The 26,874-nt window shown below is 44.3% G+C and overlaps 1 protein-coding gene and 1 long non-coding RNA gene across 16 annotated transcripts in view; one reads left to right on the top strand and one right to left on the bottom strand.

Moving 5' to 3' along the window:
• Tut4 (terminal uridylyl transferase 4) overlaps positions 1 to 26,874 on the bottom strand; it is a 180,483-nt gene that overhangs the window by 101,865 nt on the left and 51,744 nt on the right. For 8 of the 14 annotated variants that reach the window (XM_087549183.1, NM_001429139.1, XM_087549195.1 and 5 more), the window contains exon 1: positions 1,096 to 1,285. The exons of 1 other annotated variant lie outside the window; for it this stretch is intronic. The gene's annotated coding sequence lies outside the window, so the exon portion shown is untranslated. Of the gene's footprint in view, positions 1 to 1,095; positions 1,286 to 1,642; positions 1,812 to 17,290; positions 17,586 to 26,874 lie in introns of those variants that run through there. 5 more of the 14 variants (XM_087549187.1, XM_087549190.1, XM_087549194.1 and 2 more) reach the window with 3 other exon arrangements.
• On the top strand, positions 10,488 to 25,443 carry LOC148005971 (uncharacterized). 2 transcript variants are annotated; one of them, XR_015621046.1, is made up of 3 exons: positions 10,488 to 11,246; positions 16,937 to 17,053; positions 24,829 to 25,443. It is a non-coding gene; the product is annotated as an uncharacterized LOC148005971 (long non-coding RNA). The 2 variants fall into 2 exon arrangements; XR_015621047.1 differs by having other exon boundaries at positions 10,492 to 11,246; positions 16,937 to 16,989.

The following is a 26,874-nucleotide window of genomic DNA, read 5'->3' as shown; positions in this document are numbered from 1 at the left end:
AACAGAGTATGTTGTTTCACCAAGTGCTTCAAACACGTTCCTGCTACAAGGCATACTCAGGAGGGGGAGGGGATAAGTCTATAGATATAAAAGGTTATATGACCTCCGTGAGCTAATTATTAAATGCATTCCAATAATACACAATTCAAATTGCACTTCTAGACACTAAAATTAAAAAAGATCGCAGAAGGGCAAATGTTTAAGATATTACTTTTGTAACAAATGAAGAAACATGGTATACTGAAACTAAAATCTCACAGAAGGTACAAGATGCATCTGTTTTAAAGTTTGATGATCTTTTTTTAAAATGTTTAACCAACGTTAAGATAACAGTAATTAATCCCATTCAGGTACTGACTAGAAATCCCGCTGCTTCTTTGAGGTCTAACCACCTCATTCTTTTGTAATCCTGATATCAAAAGAATCAGAAACCACTTGCGGAGGCGGGCGACACACAGGGGAAGTGCTGTCTGTTTACAAATACGAATCTCACAGTTACCCACGTCAAAAGCGCGCATTACCACCATTCGACTGGGGGGCGGGGGACAGAGACGGCGGACGAGCAGGAAACGAAATCCACACAAACCTACCTCTGCTTTCTCCCTACAAGGACAAGCCCGGGGGGGGGGCGGGTGGAGGGGGGACACGCTGTTTCTGTGTGTGTGTTTACAAGTGTGTATATATACATCTACACGGGGTGAAAGAAAAGGCACACAATACAGACACACATCCTGGATCTAAGCGAAGGCTAGACCAATCCCGTTAGCTCAGATCCTCCTACCCTGTCTACAACAGGTTTCGGTGGTCGGACGGGTGCCCCAGCTTTCTCTAAGGAGGTCGGCCCCCCAAAGCCCTCCTCAGGCCGCCCAGGCCGCCCTCTCTACTTCCCTCCTTCCCTTGGCTTTCCCCTGGGACCCTAGAAGCCTGTTCCAGCAAAGGAGGAAGTGCCAGGCCCCAAGGGGGCGGCGGAGACGCGCCCCAGCGGCCCCGCCACCTGCGAGGCGCCGCACCTGAAGGGACAAGCGGGGGCCTCCGGGCACGGTCGAGCACACCCCCTCGGCAGCCCGCGCAGCGCGGCGGCCCGAAGCTCCGTACCTGAGAAGCCCGCGAGCTACAGGCGCGCGCGACGCCTCCTCATCTCAGAGGCTCCGGCTCCCCCTCCGCCTCCCGCTGCCGCTGCCGCCCCCGTCGCCGCCGCCGCCGTCGTCGCCGCCGCCGATGGAGGCCAGGACACGACGAGCTCAGGACTCCACCGCCATGTCCGCCGCGCCGCGAACTGCATTGTGGGGGGGGAAGGGACGGGGAGGGGGAGGAGGAGGGAGCGAGAGAAAGAGGAGGACCCGCTGAGGGGAGGGGGCTGAGGGAGAGTGGCGCCGGGAAGAGGGGGAGGGGAGTCAGCGACGCTCCCCTGACAGGGATCCCGGCGGGGATGGGAGGAGATAGCTCGGAGGCCCGGAGCAGAGCCTCCCAGGGCTGGGTTCGGGGGCTCCCTCTCCTTTAATTCTGGGGATCCCCCAAACACCCGTCAAACCTCGGCGGAGGAGGGGTAGACCCGTGGGGGAGGGGCTTCGCTCCGGGGCTCGTGGCGGTCGCCCGGAAACAATGGGGAGGGGATCGCGGTGGGAGGACGGCTCGCACACACCCGCGCTGAGGAGAGCGAGCGAGCGCGCGCGGGCTCTCGTCTGCGCCCGAGCTGGGGGCGGGCCCCCGAGGAGGGAAAGGGTCGGAGCTACCCGCGACTTGCTGGCTGTAGCGAGCCTGCAAGGAGAGGGTCTTGCGGTCCAGCACGCCGACGCCAGGGAGCGGCGCGAGGACGCCAGCAAGCTTAGGGTCGCGTGCGCTGTCGCGCCTCTCACGTCAGGCTCCCCGGCTGCGGGCGGCTCTACTGAGGCCCCCGGGCGGGAAAGGGGGCAGTTTGCCTAGCTGTTCCCCAGGGGGAGGTCGCAGAGGTGCAGGCTCTGGCTTGTCACTGTCCGATTGCCCACGCTTTTTTTGAACCCCCTCCAACCATCCCTGGCTTTGGAGCACTGTCAAGCTGCTAGCAGGAAAGAGCCCCCTACCCCTTCACCCTTGCAACCAGTCCAGCTTTGCATCACTTCAGGAATAACAAAGCAGAGAAATCTTGAGAAACATTTCAAAAACCATTTCTTTAGTTTCAGGTGGGCATAGAAACAACTACCACGAGTGGTTTCCCTCCTTCCTCCCTTTTTTTTTAATGTGTTAGGTTCCTCTCATTTACATTTACACTCATACAAGACTTGAAGGCTTTATTAGTTTATTTTAATAACTCCAAGCCTCGAGATTATTATTTGGCCAGTCTCCTATTTCACTCAGACCTGGAAAAATCACAGAACTGCAGTCGTTGAGTCTTTGATACTTACTAGGCAGAAAAAGTGTGTGACACTCTAAACGTGGGGGGTTTATAAAGGGAAGCAGCCGAATCTTAAATATTTACAAGATAATGACAAATTTTCTCATGACTCAGAGACCAGAGCTGCTAAGAGGCTACAGAGAGGCAATTGTCTCTGCATAGTTCATTGACTTCCCGCTACATCCCAGAACTGAACACCTCTTACATGATTCGTCCATCTAAATCCCAAAAGCTATTAAGCTTCCTGAGAAGGGACCGAGCACTGCCAACTTAACTACTAGGCATTGAGCTAAGACTTCATACACTTAAAAGCCTAATCTTCATAATGATCTTGTGACAATAGATACTTTAGTTTCCATTTGCAGAGGAGAAAATAAGATCTGAAAATGCACTTCCCCCTCTCTCTGACTCCAACAGATCTAGGAGCTGTGGGTAGAGGGTTGAGAATCAACCCTTCCAGCTTTGAGCAGTTATCACCTGGGTGACTTCAAACTATTAGAAATCCAGAGTTTTCTCATCTGAAACATTTTTAAATGTGTCCGTACTTCAGAGAGATAAGGCAAGGAACAGAAGAGGAAACGAAAGTGAAAACCTAGTGTGAGGTGTGGTGGATTACATCTGCATTCTGGAAGCTGGGGCAGGAAGATCACCAGCTCAAAGCCAGCATAACAAGATCTCTTTAAAAATAAAAAAAAAAATTTAAAAAGACCTTATCGTTTCCACAAGGACATGGTTTTTTGTTTGTTTTGACTCTTTCTTCTTTGCGGGGTTGGGAAGAGCGCAAAGGCAGAGGGCAGATATGAAGGGATGAGGAGAGGAGGAGTATTGAGGTGTATGATGTGAAGTTCACAAAGAATCAATAAAAAGCTTAAATAAATAGAAATAAATGACTTGTGTGGTAGAGCAAACCATTAGTCCCAGCAGGGGCTAGGAAGGCAGGGGTAGGTGGATCTTTTGAGTTTCGAGCCAATATGATAGGGAGTTCCAGGGCAGCCAGGGCTGCCAAGTAAGACCTTGTCTCAAAAACAAGGGCTTGAGCATACAGCAGTTCAGTGTAACAGTGCTTGCCTAACATGCAAAGGGATCTGAGTTGGGTCCTCAGTGCTGGAAAAAGAATAATGAAAACTTAAAGCTGATAGACACATTTAAAAGGATTACCAACGGGGCTGGGGATTTAGCTCAGTGGTAGAGCGCTTACCTAGGAAGCGCAAGGCCCTGGGTTCGGTCCCCAGCTCCGAAAAAAAAGAACCAAAAAAAAAAAAAAAAAAAGGATTACCAACACACTCCTCACTAATATCAATGTCCTTGGACCAAATTCAACTGAACTCCTGATTACTTAGTATAAGCAAAACATAGTTCAGTGCCTAGACAAACTACACAGGCTGCTGTTCAGAAAGCTCACTGTTGAGCAAGGAAGGTAGTTTTGTTAACCTGTAGTCAATAGATCATATGAACAAAGAGTTAGGCAAACACAGGAGAGAATTTGATAAGTTCCACATGGAAGAGATAGGCCCTAGACCTTCAAGGATTACCTGTTTTGTGCCAAACACATGTTTACGATTCAGAAGACAGCATTTAGTCTAGAGTATGAAAATATTGAGTCTACGAGAAAGCTTCAGACAGATGAGAAAGTCCTGTGTCTCCAGATAACTCCCTTTTCCTATTTCTCAAGACCCAACTCTTACTTAGTTGTTGTTATTGCTTAAGACAGAATTTCTTGTAGCCTCCAGATAGCCATGTAGCTGAGGATGACCTTGAACTCACAAATCTTGGGATCACAAGCATGTACTCCCATACCCCTTTGTTCTTGTGTCCCTTACTAAATCTGGTCACACAAACATTCCACACTCTCCAATCTCTGAATCCCAATTATCTTACCTGTCTGACACCAATAGATTATAATCTTAAACACAAAGACTTTTATTTATATTGCAGAACCTACATATTTGTTGAGTTGAATGTTTGGGTCACCATACTCCTATTTATCATTACAGCTAAATAGTTCTGGTATTCTGACAGGAAGAATGAGGAAATACAGGGTTTAACTACTGCCAACATTCATAAATATATCACAGACAGGGCCAGAATGCCAGTCCTATGTTCTTTGCTTTGAACTACAGATTACTGAAAAAAATTACAAATATCTGACTGCTCTGTGAAAATATTGAGAGAACCTCTCTGTAATACTTTCAGAAACAGCCCCGTGGCTGTAGTTACGGTTTTAAATGTAAACTTCCCTACTACTAGATATTCCAGGAACTCTACTTCACCCTAAAAGGTGAAAATTTCTTGCAGCTAAAGTTTGATTCCATCCTGCAAAATGAGAAATGCAATTACCTAATGCACCAATACTTCTGTTATCTTTTTAGCTAATAGAACTATATTATTCAGCTCTTGTTAATAAAATGACATACCAGAAGTAGCTCACTTCTGTAAGAAAGAGGTTTAGGGTTTGGAGTGGAGTTCAATATCAGACTGCTTGCCTAGTATGCTCAAAGTCCCGGTGTTTACTCTCTATCTCTGGGGGAGGGGGTTACTTGGCTCACAGTTTTCAGGTTCAAAGTTCAAGATCTGATGATGGTTTAGGCCTCTGATGAGAGTGGGACATGGTGCCACATCGTGGCAGGAAATTATATAAGAGAGCAGGCTTTCCTAGCTCCACCCAGGACTGGGGCTAGGCTCAGGCATTCGTAACAGCCCTAGCAGGAAAACCCTACCTTCAGTGCTACTAATCTTTCACTAGGCCCAACCTTTTTTTCAAATAAATGTCTTGGGGGACAAAGCTCAGTCTGCCCGTGTGTATGCTTACGTTCAGAGGCCAGAGAAGGACACTGAAAGTCTCCCTCAATCTCTCTATTCTATTTTTTCGAGAAAGGGTCTCTCACTGAACCTGGCTGGCCAGTGAGCTCCCAGGCTCTATCTCTCTACTCCTTAATGCTAGAGTCACTTTGAGGCCTTGCCTGCCTTGCAGATGGCTCTTGGAAATTTGAACTCATTCCCCTGGCTTTCACAGGAAGCACTCTGACCTGCTGAACCTACTCTCTCCTCCGAAATGGTTACATCTGCTATTATATGGCCTAACCAGGAGCAAAGTTTCTAAATTTGTGAACCACTGAAGGACAACCAAATCCTACCCAGAGCAAAAACATATTAAAATAAAATAAACCCAAATAGTGAACATAGTTTGGTGAGAAAGTGAAATCAAAGCAAGAAAGATAAACCTAAAGATAAGTCTGTCCAAATAAAGATCTCCTGGTTGATCATAAAGACCCATGTATGCAGTGAGAGGAGAGAGACCCTCTGACCCTCACACACTCACTGTGACAGTCATGTCTCTCACACACACAACACACACACGAGCACACACATGCATGCAGGTGTTAAAAAAATCTTTTAAGAATACATCACACCGGGGTTGGGGATTTAGCTCAGCGGTAGAGCACTTGCCTAGCAAGCGCAAGGCCCCGGGTTCGGTCCCCAGCTCCAAAAAAAAGAAAAAAAAATACATCACACCAATACGGTGGTCCTAAACCATGTCTTCTGTTTTATAATCCCAGCACACAGTCCCAAAATGTAAGAAGTTCCCAGAACTTGTTGACCTGTAAGTTATCTATAATCAAGAAAATATCTTCAAAGTTTAAAATGTGTTTAATTATACTAAGACCATAATGAAACCAAAGCTCAGAGCAGGGGTGTGTGTGCATAACTGTGGTAGATGACTTTGCCTACCATGCACAAGGCCCTGGGTTAGAGCTTCATTATCAATGGGGACCAGAGGGATGTTCCTGAAGTATGTCTGCTCACCTACACTACGGTGGAAAGGACTATTTGTCTTTGGCTCTTTGCATTCCTAAAATTAAACAAGATAAAGTATATAAAACAAATGTTTCATTCTAAACTTTTTTCTTAATCCTCTTCTCAAACTTGAGAGTATTGCCTGTCTCTGTTTGGATTTCTTGTGCCCTTAGACTCCCATTAGCACATGGATACCCTTACTACCCATTGATTCATCTTAGTTTGTCCAGAGGACTCTATGTTTGGAACTTAAAAACAAAAACAGGGGCTGGGGATTTAGCTCAGTGGTAGAGCGCTTACCTAGGAAGTGCAAGGCCCTGGGTTCGGTCCCCAGCTCCGAAAAAAAGAACCAAAAAAAAAACCAAAAAAAAACACAAAAACAATAATACACTCTTTCACTTATTTAAAGTATTGAAAGTCTTTTTTTTTCCAAAATGGCTTTTTTTTTCCTCAAAAACAATTAAGTGGCCTTCTAGATGGCTGATCCAGTACAGGTGCCTGCTGCCTCATCTGACTACCTGGGTTTGATTCCTGAACACACAATAGAAGGAGAGAACAGACTTCTACAAGTTACTCTTTGACCTCTACGCTCACTGTGGCATCCTCACTCCATGCTGTGTGTGCGTGTGCGTGTATGCATGCAGCACACACACACACACACACACACACACACACACACACACACACACACACAGTCTCTCTCTCATAAGGAAAAAAAGATGATCTTAAAAAGACATTAGTATTATGGTTCTATGGACCTAATCTAGAACCACACCATAAGGGCTAAAATAAAAATCATTTTCTTTAGGGGGCTTGAGAGACGACTCAACAGTTAAGAGCATGTGTTGTTCTCCGAAAGGACCTGAGTTTGATTCCCAGCACTCATATGGTGATGCAAAATCATGTGTAACTCCAGTTCCAAGAGATCCAACGTCCTCTCCTGATGTCTTGGGGCACCAAACACATATGCACTGAACATAAATACATGCAGGCAAAACACTCATTGAGAAAATAAAACAAATAAATCTTTTTAAAATATGTTTTGTTTTTATTTTTGGCTTTTTAAGACAGGAGCTCATTAAGCTCTGGCTATTCTGGAACTCACTCCATAGACCAGACTGGCCTCAAACCCACAGAGATCCATCCCCCTGGGATTAAAGTTGTACACCACTGCACACAGCCTAGAAAGCATAATTTTCCTTTTAAAAGAGTTTTTAGGAACTGAGAAGATGGCCCAGTAGTTAAGAGAGCATGCATACTGCTTTTGAAAAGTTCTGAGTTCAGTTTCCAACACCCACATAGGGAGATTTACAATTACCTATAACTGCAGCTGCAGGGAATTGAACTCCACAAGCACTTGCATTTCTGTGTGCATATTGGCACTCTACACACAAACATATACAGAATTAAAAATAACTTAGAAAATTTACCTGGGTGATGGTGATACATGCCTTTAATCCCAGGACTAGGGAGGCAGGTGAATCTCTGAGTTTGAAGGCAGCTTGGTCTACAGCGTGAATTCCAGGTTAGCCAGGGCTACATGGAGAGACCCTGTCTCAATACAATTTTAAAAAAAGAAAGAAAGGAAGGAAGGAAGAAAGAAAAAAGAAAAGAAAGAAGGAAAAAAAGAAAGATTGATTGATTTAAGAGCCTTTCTTTATCCTAAAATTACAGGTCAGTTTTGGAACAATCTATAAACCTGAGAGATATTCAAATCTAATTTTTGTGCAACAAAACATACAGGTGCCTGGGAGTCAAAGTGTAGGTCTTTAATCCCAGCACTCAGCATGCAGAGGCAGATGGATGTCTATGGATTTGATATCAACCAGATCTACATAGAGAGTCCAGGCCAGCCAAGGATACATAGTGAAACCCTGTCTCAAAAACAAAACAATGTGATAACAACTTACAGGTGATTGTTACACTTCTATTTGAATATCTGTACATTTAATAGAGGATACATTCCTTCCTACATCTACCAGTTCTCAAAGACAGAAGCTCTTCTTACACTCTATTGAGGTCTTTTCTCTCTTTCCTTCCTTCCTTCTTTCCTTCCTTCCTTCCTTCCACTCTTCCTTCCTTCTTCCAATGAGACTGAGAATTGTGAAGCCCAAGCTACACACTTACTAGCACTTACTAGCTGATCTCCCACTTACTAGGAGAATTTCTAATTCTCCTGCCTCAACTTCCAGAAATCTGTAGTTACCTCCCGTTTCGTTCAGGACTGGGGAAATCAGACTTAGGGCTTCATGTACACTGGCAAACTCTGAGCTCCTTCTCCAACCCAGACATCTTCCTTTCAGCTCATCTGCTGGTAATTCTGGCTTCAAGAATAGCCTCACTCTTCTTTTTTTTCATGTGTAAAAATGAGGATGAATTAGATAAACTAAGGCAGGAAGAGACTCCAAAATAGTAAAATTCTGATATGAACTCTCCTTTAAGGGAGCTGTTTTACTTTCCTCTAAACCAATTTTATTCTTCTTTGTCCTTTAAAACAAAAATGAGATCCAATTGCATTCTACCAGTCTCTCTGCAACCAACTCTAATGTGTTAGGACAATCTGTACTCTGACTCATCTTTGTGTCCTATAACATGCCATGCCCTCTATCCATAAATAAACCCTTACATATATGGTCAGATGATTTCAACAAGGTTGCTGAACCATGCATCAGGAATCACTTGTGTTTTATTTTTCCTCCAGAAAATAGTGCTTGAGAAACCGGATCCCCAACATGCAGAGAGTGAAGTTAGACCTCAACCTTAGGCCACATTCTAAAGCCAACTCAACATGGATCCCTGACCTAGATGTCAAACTGTAAAACCTAGACCTAACTGGCAAAACTGTAGACCTAAAACTTAGACAAAATCATAGTGGAGGAGCTCTAAGACACCAAAGGGACAGGGAGCAACAACTAAGATATATTGTACTTTGTGTTCATTTTTTTTCTTGATCAGTCTATTTATTTATTTATTTTTACGTTTTTTAAAACTGTGTGTTTGCACACTCATGCATGGGCTGCTGCTGTACCCAAATGAAGGTCAAAGGGCAACTTTTTTTTTTCTGGTTCTTTTTTTCGGAGCTGGGGACCGAACCCAGGGTCAAAGGGCAACTTTTGAGAGCCCTTCTCTTCTTCTTCCATAGGAACTCTGCGGATGGAACTCAGGTTGTCAGGCTTAGCAGTAAGCACCTTTAGACGATGAGCCATCTCCCTGACCTATAAACCTTATTTTTGCAAAGACACTCTTGATGGGGTACAAAGATAACACTGGGAAAGAAAGAAAATATTTACAAATTCCGTATGTGGAGAGGAACTGATAAGTGCAATATACAGAAGGCTCCTAAACTCAAGAGCCGGGAAGCAACCTGACTCAGAGCACACACAGGATTGGAACAGCTTCTCCAGAGAAGATCCAAATGCCTGTACGCACAGGAAAAGACACTGAAAAGCAAATGGTCAGAGAAATGCCAGAGAGAGCTACAATGAGATAGTATTTCATTGTTCTGGCTAGTAGAAAAGAAAAAAAAAAAAGTAAGACCACTAGTCGTGGTCCCACGGTTGTACACAAATGTAAATGCAAGCATTCACTGAGCTGTGCACTTAAGTCTTGTACCCTTATTCTGTGATTCTACAATGACAAGTAGTCTGACTTAACATGGAGCAAAGACGAAAGAAAAGGTTAGCAGATGTGATGATCAAATCTTGATCATTGACTTGATGGGATTTAGAATCTTATGGGAACGAACTTCTATGATATTGAGGGTTTTCCAAAGATACGAAGTGGAGGTGGAAAGGCCCACTTGGCTATGGGGCAGCAGGACTGTAGAGTCTAAGGTCCAGACTGAATATAAAGGAGAAAACATGAGCACCAGCATTGCTGTGTTTCTGCTTCCTGACTGACCACCACACACTCCTACCAGCATGCCCCCCTGCTATAAGATATAATATATCAAGCTGTGAGCTGGGATAAATCCTATCTTAAGTCACTTTTGTCAGGTATTTTGTCGCAGCAATGAAAATGGTGGCTAACACAGTAAATTGCTAAATGAAGTTAGAAAGGTAGAGTTGCAAAGAGCCATATGAAAAAGACTAGACTTCGCTCTTTGCCCATCTACTGTGCGAATGAAGACCATTCTCAGCAGTCAGACTGTTGACATTCCAGAAAATGTCGACATCACTCAGAAGGGGCACGCAGTCCTTGTGAAGGACACCAGGGAAACTCCGAGAAGGGACTTTAATCACATCAGTGTACAGCTGAGTCTCCTTGGAAAGAAAAAAAAGAGGCTCCGTGTTGACAAATGGTGGGGTGACAGAAAGGAACTGGCCACTGTCAGAATCATCTGCAGTCATGTTCAGAACATGATCAAGGGAGTTACGCTGGGCTTCAGTTACAAGATGAGGTCTGTGAATGCTCCCTTCCCCCATCAACATCATTATTTGGGAGAATGGGTCTTTGGTTGAAATCCAAAATTTCTTGAGTGAAAACTTCATCCGCAGGGGTCAGGTGAGAATAGGCGTTGCTTGTTCTGTCTCTCAAGCCAGAGAGATGAATTAATCCTTGAAGTAAATGATATTGAACTTGTTTCAAACTCAAGGGCTCCGATTCAGCAAGCCACAACAGTTAAAAACAAGGATATCAGAAAGTTTTTTGATGTTATCCATGTGTCTAAGAAGGGAACAGTGCAGCAGGCTGATGGGTAGACCAAAGATACCCAGTTCCAGAAACAAGATCCTGATTACAAGTACAACATGGGCTCTTTGGGGACAATAAAAGACATATATTGAAGAAGAAGAAGAAGAAGAAGAAGAAGAAGAAGAAGAAGAAGAAGAAGAAGAAGAAGAAGAAGAAGAAGAAGAAGAGGAGAGGAGGAGGAGGAGGAGGAGGAGGAGGAGGAGGAGGAGGAGGAGGAGGAGGAGGAGGAGGAGGAGGAGGAGGAGGAGGAGGAGGAGGAGGAGGAGGAAGAAGAAGAAGAAGAAGAAGAAGAAGAAGAAGAAGAAGAAGAAGAAGAAGAAGAAGAAGAAGAAGAAGAAGAAGAAGAAGAAGAAGAAGAAGAAAAGAAAGACTGGACTTCATCCTGCAGGTAATGTTAAGACGCATTCAAAGTTTACGTAGGAGAAGTACGTGCTCACATTTCTGCTTTGGAAAGTAAAGTCCAGAGGACATTGCAAAGTCAGCTTGGAGGGAGAAAATGGAGAATAGGTTTCTCTGGTCCAGATAGGATCTCAGCAGCAGCTGCTTAACCAAAGGGATACTAACTTTATATCCTTTCTTGAAAATAATGAAGGGAAAGGTAATTCAGTTGTTGCCTATGAAAAGACTTGATGAGTGATCTTAAGTCAAACTTAAATAGTTTTTATTTATATGTGTAATATAACCATATCATATTTTTTAACCTTTTGAAAAAAATTGGCATTAAAGTAACAATGATCCAATCACAGTCCTATTACTATTTTAGTATGTTTGATTTTGAGTCAGTTTTATATTTTCTTCAAGCTGAGGCAGGCAGACTATGATGTTAGGAGAGCAACATGAGCTAAGTCAGAGCTGTAGAGTCAGAACCACTAAGTATGTTTTGGCAAAAAACAAGGCAGGATCCACGAAAAGCCAAGTCACAAATGTGTCAAAAACAAGAAAACAAGTGAAAGTGGAGGGCAGATGACCACAAGTTCCAGACCAGTCTGGGCTCAATCATGAGTTCCAGACCATCGTGGACTACATAGCAAGACCCTTGTCTCACTAAAACCAAGCCAAACATGTGTAAAGAAAGCAAAGAGCAAGAGAATAAAGGAGGGGTGTGTTAAAATGTGCCACGCTGGAATGCTTGTGTCCCAGCAAAATTCCCATGTTAGAACTTAATACACAACGAGATAGTATTACAGGTAAGGCCTTTTGGTAAATGATTGGATCATGAATTATGATTTTTGGAGTTTGGGGGGGTTGTTTGTTTGTTTTCAAGAAAGGCTTTCTCTGTGTAACCCTGGCTATCCTGGAACTCTCTCTATAAATCAGACTGACCTCTGAGATCCACCTGCCTCTGCCGCCAGAGTGCTGAGATTATAGGTGTGTGCCACCACTGCCTGGCCTGGAATTTTGTCTTCATAAAGAGAAATTAAAGGACACTCTCCGGGCCCTTCCTTCATAGGAAGATTCAGCAAAAGGTACTTTGAAGCAGAGATTCTCCCCTTCAGCACATGCCAGATCTACAAGCAGCTCTCTTGGGGGGTTTCTGAAGGGGTGACTGTTATAGTAGATGGGGCTTGCAGCTCTCGTTGGAGTGGTTTCATAATCCTTCCCACAGTCTTCACCCTGCCCCCCAGGGTGCTCCAGATGCCCACAGCTAAACCTTGAGCTTCTTTCTGTGTCTCGTCCATGCATGGTTGCCTATTTGTCTGTCCTAACTGCCTCACTCTCTCCTGCTCTGATTCTCCCTGCCCTCTTTTCCTCCTCCCTTCTCCTCTCGCTGAGTGTGCCTGCCTGCCTGCCTCTGTTGTGTATCTTGGCTCCTTTTTTCATTCCAGGCTTCTCTGTCCTTCCTCCCTGACCCTCACCCTCCAGCCCTACCTCACTCAGTCCTTTCCTTGTCCTCAGGCTCATCCTTTCTCCTGTTTATCCCTAAACTTCTGGCTCTTATTAGAATGATGTTGTAAACAAATGACACACACACCAACCACAATTTTACAGGGGGTTCTCTTTGCCTGCCTCTCACCTCAGACAGCCATTTTGCATCCTGCCAGCAATGAATGCTCTCAGTAGAGTATTGTTATCTCTCTAAACTCATCTGAGGCATCCTCTGAGTATTTATTACCATACATGCCAAGAAGAGGACAAGAGAACACAACTTTAAGCCTACTGTTGTTACAACAGGATAAAATATTTGAAGTCTGGGGCTGTCCTCAAAAATCTAGGACATAATGTTGCTATAAATTCCACCTATCCAGAATCCAACTCCTAAGCAGATTTACAGGAAGAAACCTGAACACTGAGTTGCTTGGAAGTCTGTGCTCTATATATTGTTCTCAATCCAAAGAGAGGGCTCCCCTACTCCGTTATACCCCATCTTATTCTCTCTAAGTCTGGGATATTGACATCCAAATCACTGTCTAAAAATCATATGCAGTGTTGGCTTCAACTGCTATATATGCTAACAATGTATATTAAACAGCACATATATTAAAAACATACACTGAGTGAATCTTTGTTTCTATGGTAGAGGAGAAAGGTTATAGATACATGAGAGAGCATAGCCAGAGGCAGACACATCTGGGAGAGTCCAGAGTGGTCATGACCCTGAACCATGTGGAGAAGCAGGGAGGGAAAGGAAGAGAGCCAACAATAAGAGGCAGAACATAGAGAGATTCTTAACTGGAGACTTTGTGACACTCACAAAAACAATTTACTGAACCAGATTGATCCTAGCATGCTACTCACTAATTAATCCATAAATCAGAGCAACAATCTCCAATTGTGATGTGCTTGGTTTGCATTAAACTTCCCATACTTTAAAAAAAATTAGAGGGAATGGAGAGATGGCTGGGTGATTAAAAGCCCTGGCTGCTCTTCCAAAAACCCAGGTTCAATTCCCGCACCTACATGACAGCTCACAACTGTCTACAACTCTATTTCCTGGGGATCAGACACCATCGCACAGACATACAAACAAGCAAAACACCAATGTATGTAAAGTAGAAATAAATAAAATTTTAAAATAAAGAAATTAGAGAAAGCTCTTACCACTGGGAATGTTTCAGTCTATCTAGACTTCCCATCTTATGCTGCCCAACTTCTGTTATTCTCCTTGTATCAGGGTGGACCCTGGGCTATAGATAGGTAGGTAGGCAGATAGATATGTATATACACACATATCTAAAGTTATATTTACTTAATGCTTACTTATATCATGTAATCTTAATCAGATCTCTTAATATGAATGCTTTCTCTGGTAAAATTGCAAAATTCCCCCTTCCCTCCTCTTCTTCCTCCTCCTTCTCCTCTTCTCCCTCCTCCTCTTCCTCCTCCTCCTCCTTATTGTTTTCTCTTTTGGTTTTTTGAGACAGGATTTTTCTGTGAGCCCTGGCTGTGCTGGAACTCACTCTGTAGACCAGGCTGTCTTCCAACTCAGAGATCCACCTGCCTCTGCCTCCTGAGTGCTGGGATTAAAGACGTGTGTGCCACCACCACCCAGCTTCCTTTTTAATTCTTTATTGCCTCTTGAAATGACATTTCTCTTTGTGAATCAATGTGGTGCTGCCTAGCTCTAGATAAATCTTATTCTTTTTGTCATACATTTATGCCCACATTTGTCCTTTCCTAGAGTGAAAGACATATTTTAAACTTTTGCTTCCAAAGAGCAAACTAATGGTTGGGGGATCCAAATTTAAAGATGGACACACACACACACACACACACACACACACACACACACATACACACACACACATTAACACACACACACACACACATTAACACAAACATCCTGAGATATCTTGTATAGTACAACAAATGTTGGTGCTATCCCCAATCCCTTGATGACCAGAGAAGCTGACAGAGTCAGAGAGAGGAAGAAGTAACTTGTTAGAATGTCTTCTGCAATCTGCACAGGTTGTAGAATCCATGCACTCTTCCCCTAGAAGTGACTTTCATCTGATTTTGTACCCAAGCTGGCATATCTAGTTTCCAGGCCCACTCCAGATCATTAATGACAACTAATAGAGGTGGCAGTGTGAGGTGGGAGGCACAGAAAAACCACAGTGCTGGAGAGCACAAGTCCGGAATGTAAACTGTAGGCTTGAAGCCTGCTGCTGCTGTTTCCAGCTGTATGACTTTGAATGAACCTCTTACTGTTTTTACTTCAATTTCTTCATCCGTGGTGGTTCATTAGGAATAGCTCCCGTTGGCCCCCATACGTGAATGCTTTGTCATTAGAAGTAGTGGTACTTGACAGGGATTAGGAGCTGTGGCCTTGCTGGAGGAAGTGTATCACTGGGAATGGGCTTTGGGGTTTCAGAAACCCAAGCCAGGCCTGGTGGTGCTGGCACTCATTCTCCCTCTCCCTCTCCCTCTCCCCCTCTCCCCCTCCCCCCCTCTCCCCGTCTCCCCTTCTTCCCCATCTCTTTCTTCCTGCTGCCTGCAGATCTAGTTGTAGAACTCTCAGCTACCTCTTCAGCCTCATATATGTCTGTGTGCTGCTACATTTCCTGTCATGTCAAAAAAGAGCTAAACTTCCAAAACTGTAAGCCAGCCCCAGGTAAATATTGTCCTGTATAAGAGTTGTTGTGGTCATGGTGTCTCTTCACAGCCATAAAGCATTGAACAGAACTGGAGAGATGACTTAGCTATTAAGACACTGACTGGGGTTGGGGATTTAGCTCAGTGGTAGAGCGCTTGCCTAGCAACCGCAAAGCCCTGGGTTCGGTCCCCAGCTCCGAGGGAAAAAAAAAAAAAAAAAGACACTGACTGCTCTTCCAGAGGTCCTGAGTTCAATTCCCAGCAACTACATGGTGGCTTACAACCATCTGTAAAGGGATCTGATGCCCTCTTCTGGTCTGAAGACAGCTACAGTGTACTTATATACATAAAATAATTAATTAATAATTATTTTTAGAAAAGCATTGAACAAGATATCTGTAAAATGGACATAGGAACAGTACCTATTTCACACAGTCGTCATAAGGAGTACATGGGTTAATGTCTATAAGGTGCCCATAATTATAAGTACTATGGTGTATTGAGTGTATTGAGTAACTGTAATGACAAAATGTAGCAAAGAAGAAAACAAGGACAAAAAGTTAAGGTGTAGAGCTCTTGCCTAGCTTATAAAATGTGCTCAGTTCAACATTTAAAAAAAAAAAAAAAAGATCCAGAAGCTGGGTGTAGTGACACATGCCTTCAATCCCAACACTTGGAAGACATAGTCAGGCAGTGAGTTTCAGAACAGCCTGATCTACATATCCAAGACAGCCAGGACTACAGAGAAAGACCCTGTCTCAAATGGACAAATTAAATAAAATAAATAAATAGATAGATAGATAGATAGATAGATAGATAGATAGATAGATAGATAGATAACTACCTCCCAAATACTTACAGAGAGTAAAGGGAGCCAGACATGGTAGTGTACACCTTTAATCCCAGCACTCTGAAGCAGAGGCAGGCAGTGAGTTCAAAGCCATCCTGATCTATAAAGCTGTTATACAGAGAAACCCTATCCTGGAAAACCAAAGTGGGGTGGGGGAAAAATAGAGCTAAGGAGACTCAGTAAACTGCTCACTGTACAGCATGAGGATCAAATTTGATTACCGCAACCTATTTGAAAAAGCCAGGCATGGATACTGAATGAAAGCACTGGTGAGGGTGAGGACACTGAAAGAGGCAGATCCTTGAGGTTTGCAGGCGAGCCAGCCTCACCTAGTCATCGAGTTTCAGATCAACCAAAAAAGACAAGGTGGCTAGCTCCTAAGGAACGCCACCCAAGGTTAACCTCTGGCCTTCATACTCCTGTGCACACACTAATACAGAGTCACACGAAGAGACTAAAAGGAATAACAAGCACCTGTTACAGGTGCAAACCTTTACTCCTAGCACTCAGGAGGCAGAGGCAACAGGACGTCTTTGAGGCTAGCACTGTCTACAAATCTACATAGTTGAATTCTAGGCTAGTCAAGGCTACAGAATAAAACTGTCGAAGAAAGAAAGGAAGGAAAGAAGGAAAGACCCGGGATATAAGAGGTACTCAAAAGCACGCTGACGTTTTTTTTTCTTATTTTCCTTCAGTAATCTACAGGATCTTGCTGTATCCCTACATCGTCCAGGACGGCCTTCAACTTGTGAGTTCAAACAAAACACCCACTTCAAACACCTGGGTACTTGTGACTAGCAGCACACACCAAAGTATGTGACTTCTATCAACACACTTTAGTCTTTGTCTCTTACTAAGCCTGAGCAACAGACAGGGTGCTTCCCTGTCCCGATAAGCCCTCCCATTTGTGTTTTAGGGTTTTTTTTCCCTTCTTCGAAACTGTTCAAAGTGCGTCAATACATACTCAAATGCCTCTACGCCTCCGAAACCTCCCTTTGCCTCTTCAGAGAGAATGAGTCACCACTCTGGCTGGATTCTGCAGAACTTACCAGCTATCACCTCACTTGATTGCAGTGTGTTATCGTTTCTTATTTACACGCCTCCATCACTTGGTGATCCTCATCCATGACTAAAGCCAGATCTTTTTTCTTTTCTTTTTGCTTTGTTTTCATTGAGACAGGGGTTTCTCTGTGTAGCCCTGGCTGTCCTGAAACTCCCTCAGTAGACCAGGCTGGCCTCAAACTCCGAGTTCCACCTGCTTCTGCCTCCTGAATACTGGATTGAAGGCCTAGGCCACCACGGCCTGACTCAGGTCTCATTCTCACAGCATCTATTACAACACTTGGCCCTCGACAAATACGCTCATAAATGGAGGAATGGTAAAGCAAACACTCAAAACCGCCGAGTTCTAGGCATTGTTTCAAGTGCTTTACAAATATTAGCTTTGTTTAATCCTCATTGTAATCCTGTGGGTTCCTGTCATTTCTACACAGTGAGATCATGTCACTCAACTAACTGGCCAAAGTCAGAATTCAACCTAAGTGGCTGGTGCCAGAGTCCAGGTTCCGTAGCCAGGAAGCCACTTACTACGACAATACCTCCGGTGAACAAGGGATCGAGCCCAAAGGAATTTTATTTTTGTTTATGTGTATATTTCTATGTGAAGTACGCCATTGTGTGCAAGTGCCCAAGAAGGCCATAAAATATCACGGGTTTCATTGGAGCCAGTGTTCCAGGTAGTTGTGAACCAAGCAATGCAGGCACTTAAAACAAAACTGGGTCCTCTGGAAGAGGACTACGATCTTGACCACTAAGCCATCTCTGCAGCCCCCTTCCCAAAAGTATTACAATGTCAAATTGTGTAGCTCTGGCTGTCCTGGAACACACTATGTAGACCAGGCTGGCTTTGAACTCAAGAGAGCCAACCTGCCCCTGCCTCCCACATTCTGGGATTAAAGGCGTGAGCCATCAGGCCCAGTTCTTCCTTCCATTCTTATCCCTTTCCTTCCTTCTACTCTTCTCAAACATTATTTTTGTTATATTTTATTTATTTGTGTGCATGGGCTGAGTATGGACCACGGCGCATACAGAGGACAGAGGACAAATTTCCTGAATTGATTTTCTCCTTTCACCCTGTGGGTCCTGGGGATTGAACTTAGGTCATTAGTGTGGTAGCAGGTACTTTTATGCACTGAGCCAACACTGGGCCCAGGCCTACTGTTAAAGGCAGGAAATGAACTTGCTTCTAGTCTTGTTTCTTCCTTCCTCCCCTCCCTCCCCTCCCTCTACTCTTCTTCACCTCCTTATTCTTTCTCTTCCTTCTTTCCTTCCTTCCATGACTCCTACATAAGGGTTTCTATGTGTAATCAGCACAGTAAACACCTCTTTCTAATTGCTGTCCCTGTTACTCTCCATCCCACACACCCCATCCCCTGTGTTTTTGCTCTCTGGCTTCTTCTATTCCCTCTCCCTCTCCCTCTCCCTCTCCCTCCCCCTCCCCCTCCCCCTCTCCCTCTCCCTCTCCCTCTCTTCCTTCCCCTTTCCCCTCCCTCTGCTCCTTCTCCCCTCCCCTTCCCCTTCCCCACTCTCTCCCCTCCCACAAAGACCCATGGTAGCCACATTGCATGCCAAGTTGTGGCTTTCCTTCAATCATCAGCTAAACCCTCATCCTTCTGGAAGCCTTTCATTTCCTTTCCCAAGGTCCCTGTGTCACCTTCCTGATCCTACTTGGTCCTCTTTCCTATTTACTCATCTGTCTTTTGCACTAGACTACAAACTCCATGAAAGCAAGAATTGTCTCAGACATAGTATGGCCGTGCAGGTCTTTGATCCCAGCACTCAGCAGGCAGACAAATGGATCTCTGTGAGTTTGAGGCCAACCTGGTCTACAGAGTGAATTGAAGTCTAGCCAAGGATACATAGAGAGACTCAGTCTCCCTTGACACACACAAAAAGAACATTTCTCTCCCAGTTAACACTAAGCCTGCAGCACCTACTCTGATGCCTTGCACATAATAGGTGATTGGTGATGCACGTTGAAGAATGAGCCAGACGCAGTCACTACACTTAAGAAATCTAGGAGCGGGGGGTTGGGGATTTAGCTCAGTGGTAGAGTGCTTGCCTAGCAAGCGCAAGGCCCTGGGTTCAGTCCCCAGCTCCGAAAAAAAGAAAAGAGAAAAAAAAAAAAAAAGAAAGAAAAAGAAATCTAGGAGGGGCCTGGTGGTGGTAGCACAGCCTTTAATACTAGCACTCAGGTGGCAGAGGAAAGTGGATCTCTGTGAGTTCAAGGCCAGCCTGGTCTACAGAGTGAGTTTCAGGACAGCCAGTTCAGACAAAGCCTGTCTCAAAAAATAAAAAAGAAAGAAAGAAAGAAAGAAAGAAAGAAAGAAAGAAAGAAAGAAAGAAAGAAAGAAAGAAGGCAGGCAGGCAGGCAGAGAAGCAAGCAAGCAAGCTTCTAGTGAGGAAAAGAAGTCCAGGGGGGTACAAGAAGAGGAATGTTGCACTGTACATGGTGGTACATACCTGTAATTCCAGCTCTCAGACAGTGAAGGCAGAAGGATGAAGAAATGCAAGGCCAGCCGGGCCTATATGAGACCCTCTCTCAAAAAGCCAGGAATAACCCCAGCACTATGAAGCCAGGGGCAGACAGATCTCTTTGAGTTCGAGGCCTTCCTGGTCCACAGAGAGGGTTCCAGGCCAGCCAGTGCTACACAGAGAAGCCTTGTCGTGAAAAAATAAACAAACGACAACAAAATGGCCAAAATAAAAAAGTAAATAACACTTGCTGTAAAAAACGACTGACCTGGGTTCAGTCCCTAGAAGGAAAAATCTGAACCCCCAAAGTTGTCCTCTGCCCTTTCTTCATAGGCACTTCGGTCCTCTCTCTTCTCTCTCCTGCCTCCTACTCCCCTCTCTCTTCCTCCCCTCCTTGTGGTATCCTATTGATTAGGCCCCACTGCCATTTCCAAAATGTCTTCACACGTCTTAATTGTGAGTTATGCAAGGCTTTGCTTTACAGAACTTCATGGTTTGCTTTGGCCCTGTGCTGACCTTGTTCCCTAAGCACAGTCAGGCCCAGAAAAGATCTTAGAATCCCGTAGTATGTATACCATGAAGGCTTAAAGGAGCCGACTTACAGCACTCTCTCAGCTCTCTCATAGCCCACACTCCAACCAATAGTAAGTACATTTCAGTTCTGTACACAAAATTTGGCTCCCTAGAGCCTTTGGGTCACCGCATGTACCAATGTCCCCACCCCCATCTCCTCCTTCCTACTCCTTTTCCTGCTGCTCACTCAATAACTCCGACTTAGTCTCCACATTTCAGCTTAAACACTTCCAAGGAAATTTCATTTGACCTGAAGTCAGTTTATATCTTCCAATTACATGGTTCTATACTACCCTGGACTTTTTTAAGATTAATGTGTTCTTTAATATTTATTTTTATTTACATCTGTGGGTCTCTGTGCCTGTCTATGTCTGCGTGAGTGAGTGCCGCATATGTGCAGATGACACTGGAGGCCAGAGATCAGGTTTGGATCTGTGGTTAAACTCGGAGTGAGATCTTGTGATGTGGATGCTCTGAGGCCGACTTGGGTCCTCCTGAAGAGCAGCTAGTGTTTTTACCTGCTGTAGCCCAGGCTTGCCCACATGTCTTCACTGTGTCATTCATCACACCTCTAAATATTTGGTTTTCTTTTCTTAATTAAATCACAGGGTTCCATGATCCAGCATTTGAACTATAGTGCATTACAGACACTCGATTAACATTATATTAATAAGTTCTGAATAAATGAATCAGGGCTTCGTTTCAAGTAGGATTTAGTGGACCAGCTTTTGGCAGACCACTCTTGGTGCTACTTATTTCAAACTCAAGAATCACCACTTAGTGACTTAGTATTAGTGGCATTTCTCATGAGCCATTATGAACGAAAGTCAGTGTCAACAAGATGGCTCGGCTGTCTAAGGCACTTGCTGCAAGTCAGAAAACTTGAGCATAATCCTGGTTCCCACATGGTAGAGGGCGAGAACTGATTCCTGAAAGATGTTCTCTGATATCCACCTGTGTGGATGGTTTTGTATGAGTAGTATGTGTATTGTGTGATGTATACCTATGTGCATGCATGGTGTGTGTATCTGTCTGTGTGCATGGTGTATGTGTGTATATGCATGGTATACACATGCACAGCGTGTGTGCATGATGTGTGTGTACATGACCTATGTGGGTGTATTCACTATGCGTGTGAGTGCACAAAGTGTGTGTGCATGGTGTGTGTGCACTGTCTATGTGCACGGTGTGTGTGTGCATGTGTGGTGTGTGTCTGAGCATGGTATATTTATGTGTGTGCACAGTGTGTATGTGTGTGTGTGTGTGCATTGTCTATGTGGATGGTGTATATGTATGAATAAACAATGTGTGTGCATGCATTAATGACGTATGCCTGTAGTGGCTGCACTTGCACCACAGTGAGTGTATAATCACAGGACAAATTTTGGGGAGTCAGTTCTCTTCCTCTTCCTCTACCTTGCTAAGGCCATCTTTCTGTTGTTTAAGCTATACTCCAAGCCTGCTGACCCACAAGCTTCTGGTGACTCTCCTGTCTCTGCCTTCTGTTTCACTGTAGGAATGCTAAGATACAAATTCATGCCACCACATCCAGCTCTTCGATGTGGGTTTCAGGGTCTCACTTGGGTCTTCAGGCTTGTGCGGCAAGTGCTTTCACCCACTGAACCATCTCACCAGCTCCCGGCGTTTGCTCTGGAGATTTGACCATGTTGATACAGAATTCTGGTCTGTTCATTTTGTAGCCTTTTTTGGTGACTCATCGTCTGTATTATTTCTAAACACTGCCAAGTATTCCTGTTAGTCATTTGTAGTAATTATGTGAAGTAGGCAGTGCCCTAAAGAAAAGGGACAGTTGATGACCCACTTCTCACCCTGGGGCATTATAGCTCTGCAGGCACATGAGTGCTCTGTCTTTTAAGGAACACAGTACGAGGGTTTTGTTGCCTAGCCAACCGCCCTATGCAATTCTTTAGGGATGAAACTTCATGTTGTATGGCTGAATGAGCGTGGTGAGCTATTGTCTCATTTTCTTACTCCAGTTTTAGGTTTCATCTCTAATCTGTGTGGTGATAATCATCCTTTGGAATTGCCTTTGGGACTGTTTTGTAATCTCTCTCTCTCTCTCTCTCTCTCTCTCTCTCTCTCTCTCATTGTATTTTTTTTTTTTTTTGGTTCTTTTTTTTCCGGAGCTGGGGACCGAACCCAGGGCCTTGCGCTTCCTAGGCAAGCGCTCTACCACTGAGCTAAATCCCCAGCCCCTCATTGTATTTTGTAATCTCCAGTTTCATTCACCATTTTACAAAAAAGAGAGAGCTGCCTTTAAGATCGAGTCTGAATTGTCTGACTATAATAATTATTACATTTATTAATTTGTGTGTGTGTGTATGTGTGTGCGCACGTGTGAATACATGCTAGAGTGTTTGAATGGAGATCGGGGACAGTTTGCTGGAGTCGGTTTTTTCTTCCACCCATTTAGGTCCCTGGGATTGAACTCAGGTCATCAAGCTCGGTGGCAAGTGCCCATACCTGTTGAACCAACTTGCCAGCCCTGATTTGGCTGTATTTAGATATTATTCAAGAAATAATTTGGTTAAAACAACAACTCTAGGATATAATGTAGAATTTTAGGTGCAATAAGTCGTAGTGCTCTACTGTAACTGTCTTATACTCTGCCATTTTGTCATATATGCAAGAATTTAACACCTCATTCTAACTAAAAATTAACCAACCTCAGAGTTAAGGAATGCAAATGCAAAAAGCTTCGAAATAGAAAGATCATCTGGGCATATTGGCACACCCTCTAAACATGACACTCTGGAGGCTGAAGCAGGCCAACCACTGTGAGTTCCAGACGTGCCAGGGCGATACAGTGAGACTCTGTCTTAAGAAGTGAGTGTGGAGGGGAGAAGAGAAGAAGAGAAAGGGAAGTCCAGATTTATTTTTAAAGATCTTATTGGTTGCCTTTGTTCCCACACTGGAGCTCCATGAAAATGGACACGTGATATATATAAACAGTCTTTCACAAAGAAGATGCCCATTAGATGTTGAATGGTGGGTGGGCGGACGGATGGAGAGGAATGTAGCATCACCTAAAATTCTGACATCAAGGCTTCGTAAGAGCTGGTGAGATGGCTCAGCAGGTAAAGGCAATTGTGAAGCCCGATGGCCTAAACAAACTCCCCAGGAGCCACACTATGGTGGAAGTCGAGAAGCGACTCCACGCCCATCCACATGCAGCTACACACATACACAGTATTAATAAATGAAGTAAAGTATGGGGGGTCTTCCCTAGAGAACGCAGAAGCTGAATTGCCAGTTTGGGGATAGGCAGGACTCGATGAGAGAGGAGAGCATCCGTTCACTTGTCCTCTCCCTCCGCTCCGACTTGAAATGCTCACAGGCTCTCACTGAAAGTGTAGAAGGCACAGCGGCAGGCAGTGCCAATGGACTTCGCCTTATCTTACAGCTGTGTTTTCAGTCTCCTTATCCTGGCTGTAGAATGGAAATGACAACATCTGAATTCCCTTCCTTGCTGTGCCTCTAACTCCCTGCGTGACCTTGAGCATGTCACATCTCATGTCTGAGCATCCATCACTAATGATGAAGCCGCTCTAACTTGGAAGGTTTTGTTCTGTCTATGGGATAACAGCAGTGTCTTTGTGTTAGTTTGCTTCCTGTTGCTGTGATAAACCATGTCCAAAAGCAACGGGGATGAAAGGGTTCATTTCATTTTACCACTCTCAGGGGACAGTCAGTCCATCACTGAGGGAAGGCAGGGCAGGAACTCAGAGCTGGAAGCTGAGGCAGGAACAGAAGCTACGGAGAAGTGACGCTCACTGCCTTGCTCCTCCTGACTCGTCCAGTTGCTTTCTTATACACTCCAGGACCACCTACCTAGGGATGACACCACCCACAGTGGACTGGGGCCTTTCACGTCAATTAATAATCCTAAAACACCCCAAAGGCTTGCGTATCAACTAATCTGCTGAGGGCATTTTCTCAACTGAGATTCCCTCCTCTCAGATGACTCTAGGTACATCAAATGGACCAAAAACTAACCGACCCAGTCCTCGACCACACAAACATACCAAAACATCACTATCCTAGAGTCACCTTTCTAACAAGGAAGGAAAGAAAATAACCCTAGACTTTAGGGTGGTTATTTTAGTCTATTCTCTCCCAATAACTTGAAGCATAGCTGCAGTCTCCATACGCTATTTTGTAAATTTTACCTTTTGTTATTGTTGATGGTGGTGGCGCTGCTTGGGACAGAGTCTCCCATCTATTAGGCAAGGCTTCTTTCTATCTTGAGCTATACTTCAGGCTCTACAAGCTTTAAAAATTTCTAATTGGGCAGGGACATGCATACGCCATGGCATGTGTGTGGGGTCAGAGGGCAACTTTGTGGAGTTGGTTCTCTCCTTTTTAGTTTTAAAATGAAATGAAATGAAATTAAATTAAATTATGAAATTTTAGTTTGCAGCACCAAGCGGATAGTAACATTGTGTTCCTGTGATAACAGCACCACTGGAGAGACAGGGACGGGAGGACCTTGGGAGCTTGCCTGACAGCCAGTCTAACCAATCAGCGAGTTCCAGTTCTGTGAGAGACCCTACCTCAGAAAAGGTTAATAAGGTAGAAAATGGCAACTCCTGGCCTCCGCTGGCATGCACACACCTCCAGCAGCACCCGCTTGTATCTACAGAAAGACATTTGTGCAACCAAACTCCTGGGACTGTTTGATCTGGATCAGTGGGTAAAAATGCTTTGCTGCCAAACCGGATGTCCTGAGTTCGATCCCTGGAACCCACATGATGGAAGAGAGAATTAATTTCTGCAAGTTATCTTTTGATCTACATATATATATGCTTCTACACCCACAGGGCAGGGTATGAGAGGGAGAGACTTAAAAGAATGAAAGATGAAGAAAAGGAAAGGAAAGGAAAAAGACAAGACAAGAAAAGAAAAGAAGAGAAAAGAAAAGAAAAGAAAAGAGTGAGAGAATGTTCATATGTCAAAGCTCTAAGGAATCCCCCTTTCCCCACTCCGTCCCCACTCCTCCCTCATCATATTATGACAGTCCTGAATCTATTTAAGTGTAAAACTAAACCTTAATGACTAACAGGATTTTAATTGCAAAACAAAACATAATTACCGTGAATCTTTGGCAGAGTTTTTAAAACTCGAGTAACGAGTAACAGGCGTTAGGAGGTGGGAGAAGGACGGTAGGAGAAGGTGAGTGAGTCACCTTAGCATGATGGACAGCAGTCAGTCACTATTGTCTGACACGGAGCTGTGTAGTTTAAAAAGCAACAGCTCCAGCGGATTCCCAGCAGTTTGTCCTGTTGGGTTTGATTCCGTTCTGATTTTTTGAGGCAGGGTCACGCTGTGCAGCTCTTGCCTCTACCTTCCTCATACTGGGGTTCTAGAGTTCCCAATCCGGTCTTCATCATCTGTTTTAATTCTTTTTTTTTTTTTTTTGGTTCTTTTTTTTTCGGGGCTGGGGACCGAACCCAGGGCCTTGCGCTTCCTAGGCAAGCGATCTACCACTGAGCTAAATCCCCAACCCCGAGACCTCATCTTAAAAAAAAAATATGGACTTAGACCTCGCTGATTCTTCCCATTGAACCACTAAACCCTATCTGAAGGCCATCAACTTTGGCTTATTCTCTGGAAAATTCTATAGAAAACGGGAAGGGGGGTTGTTTTTTGAAGACCTGAAAATGTCCCTGAAATAAAAATCTCTCCATAGATGAAATTAATCATGTGTAGGAAAGTGAAAGTCCATCTATGAAATGATGTCCACGAAATCTGGGACACTCAGACTCCAGTCAAGATGGTCTGGGGCTGCTAGTCGCAGTCTAAGTGAGCGTTGCACACTGCGGATCATGTGTGGAAATAGATCTCCAACCATCCAGCCCTCCCTGAAAAGGAAGCCACTAAGGCATCTTTCCGGGCAGCGTCCCGGAGCGAGACACCTTAGCGGAATGCAGACGTCCCATTTGGCAGGGTCCAGAGAGCAACCCATTGCTACACACTAGAACTGCCTCAGTGGCTCTGAAAATGAGATTCCTTTTCTGGGGCTTTACAATCTATAAGCCCACTTATCTGGAACACCAGAGAGTGAGTCACAGGGGCAAGAAACCAAACACCCTCCCAGGTGATTCTATTGGCAATCAGGCTGAGAGAGATAGAATGCAGAGTCCAAACTCGCTAGCTGCTCTTTTTCTTTCTTTCTCTCTTTCTTTCTTTCTTTCCTTCTTTCTTTCTTTCTTTCTTTTTCTTTTCTCTTTTATTGGCTCACACACCCCTTGCTCTCATGCCAGACCTACTGCCATGCCACATGTCACGTGCTCTGAGGAAGGAAGAAAATGTACAGGTATTCTGAGGTGAATGTTCCAGTCTGCTTTGCAAATTAGAGTGACTTTGCAAACAGTACTTTCGTTTTGCAAATTAATAAACAGTCTTCTGGTTTATGTACCAGTCATAGTGAGCTTACTAATATAACAGAGATCTTTTCTGAGAGGTGCAGTGCACAAAATCAAGGTTCTATGTCTGCAGACATTGG

This window comes from Rattus norvegicus, chromosome 5, assembly GCF_021556685.1.
Source record: "Rattus norvegicus strain SHRSP/BbbUtx chromosome 5, alternate assembly SHRSP_T2T, whole genome shotgun sequence".
In the NCBI taxonomy this organism is placed as follows: Eukaryota; Metazoa; Chordata; class Mammalia; order Rodentia; family Muridae; genus Rattus; species Rattus norvegicus.
The sequence above is the reverse complement of the archived record's forward strand: the minus strand, read 5'-3'. Positions and strand labels throughout refer to the sequence as shown.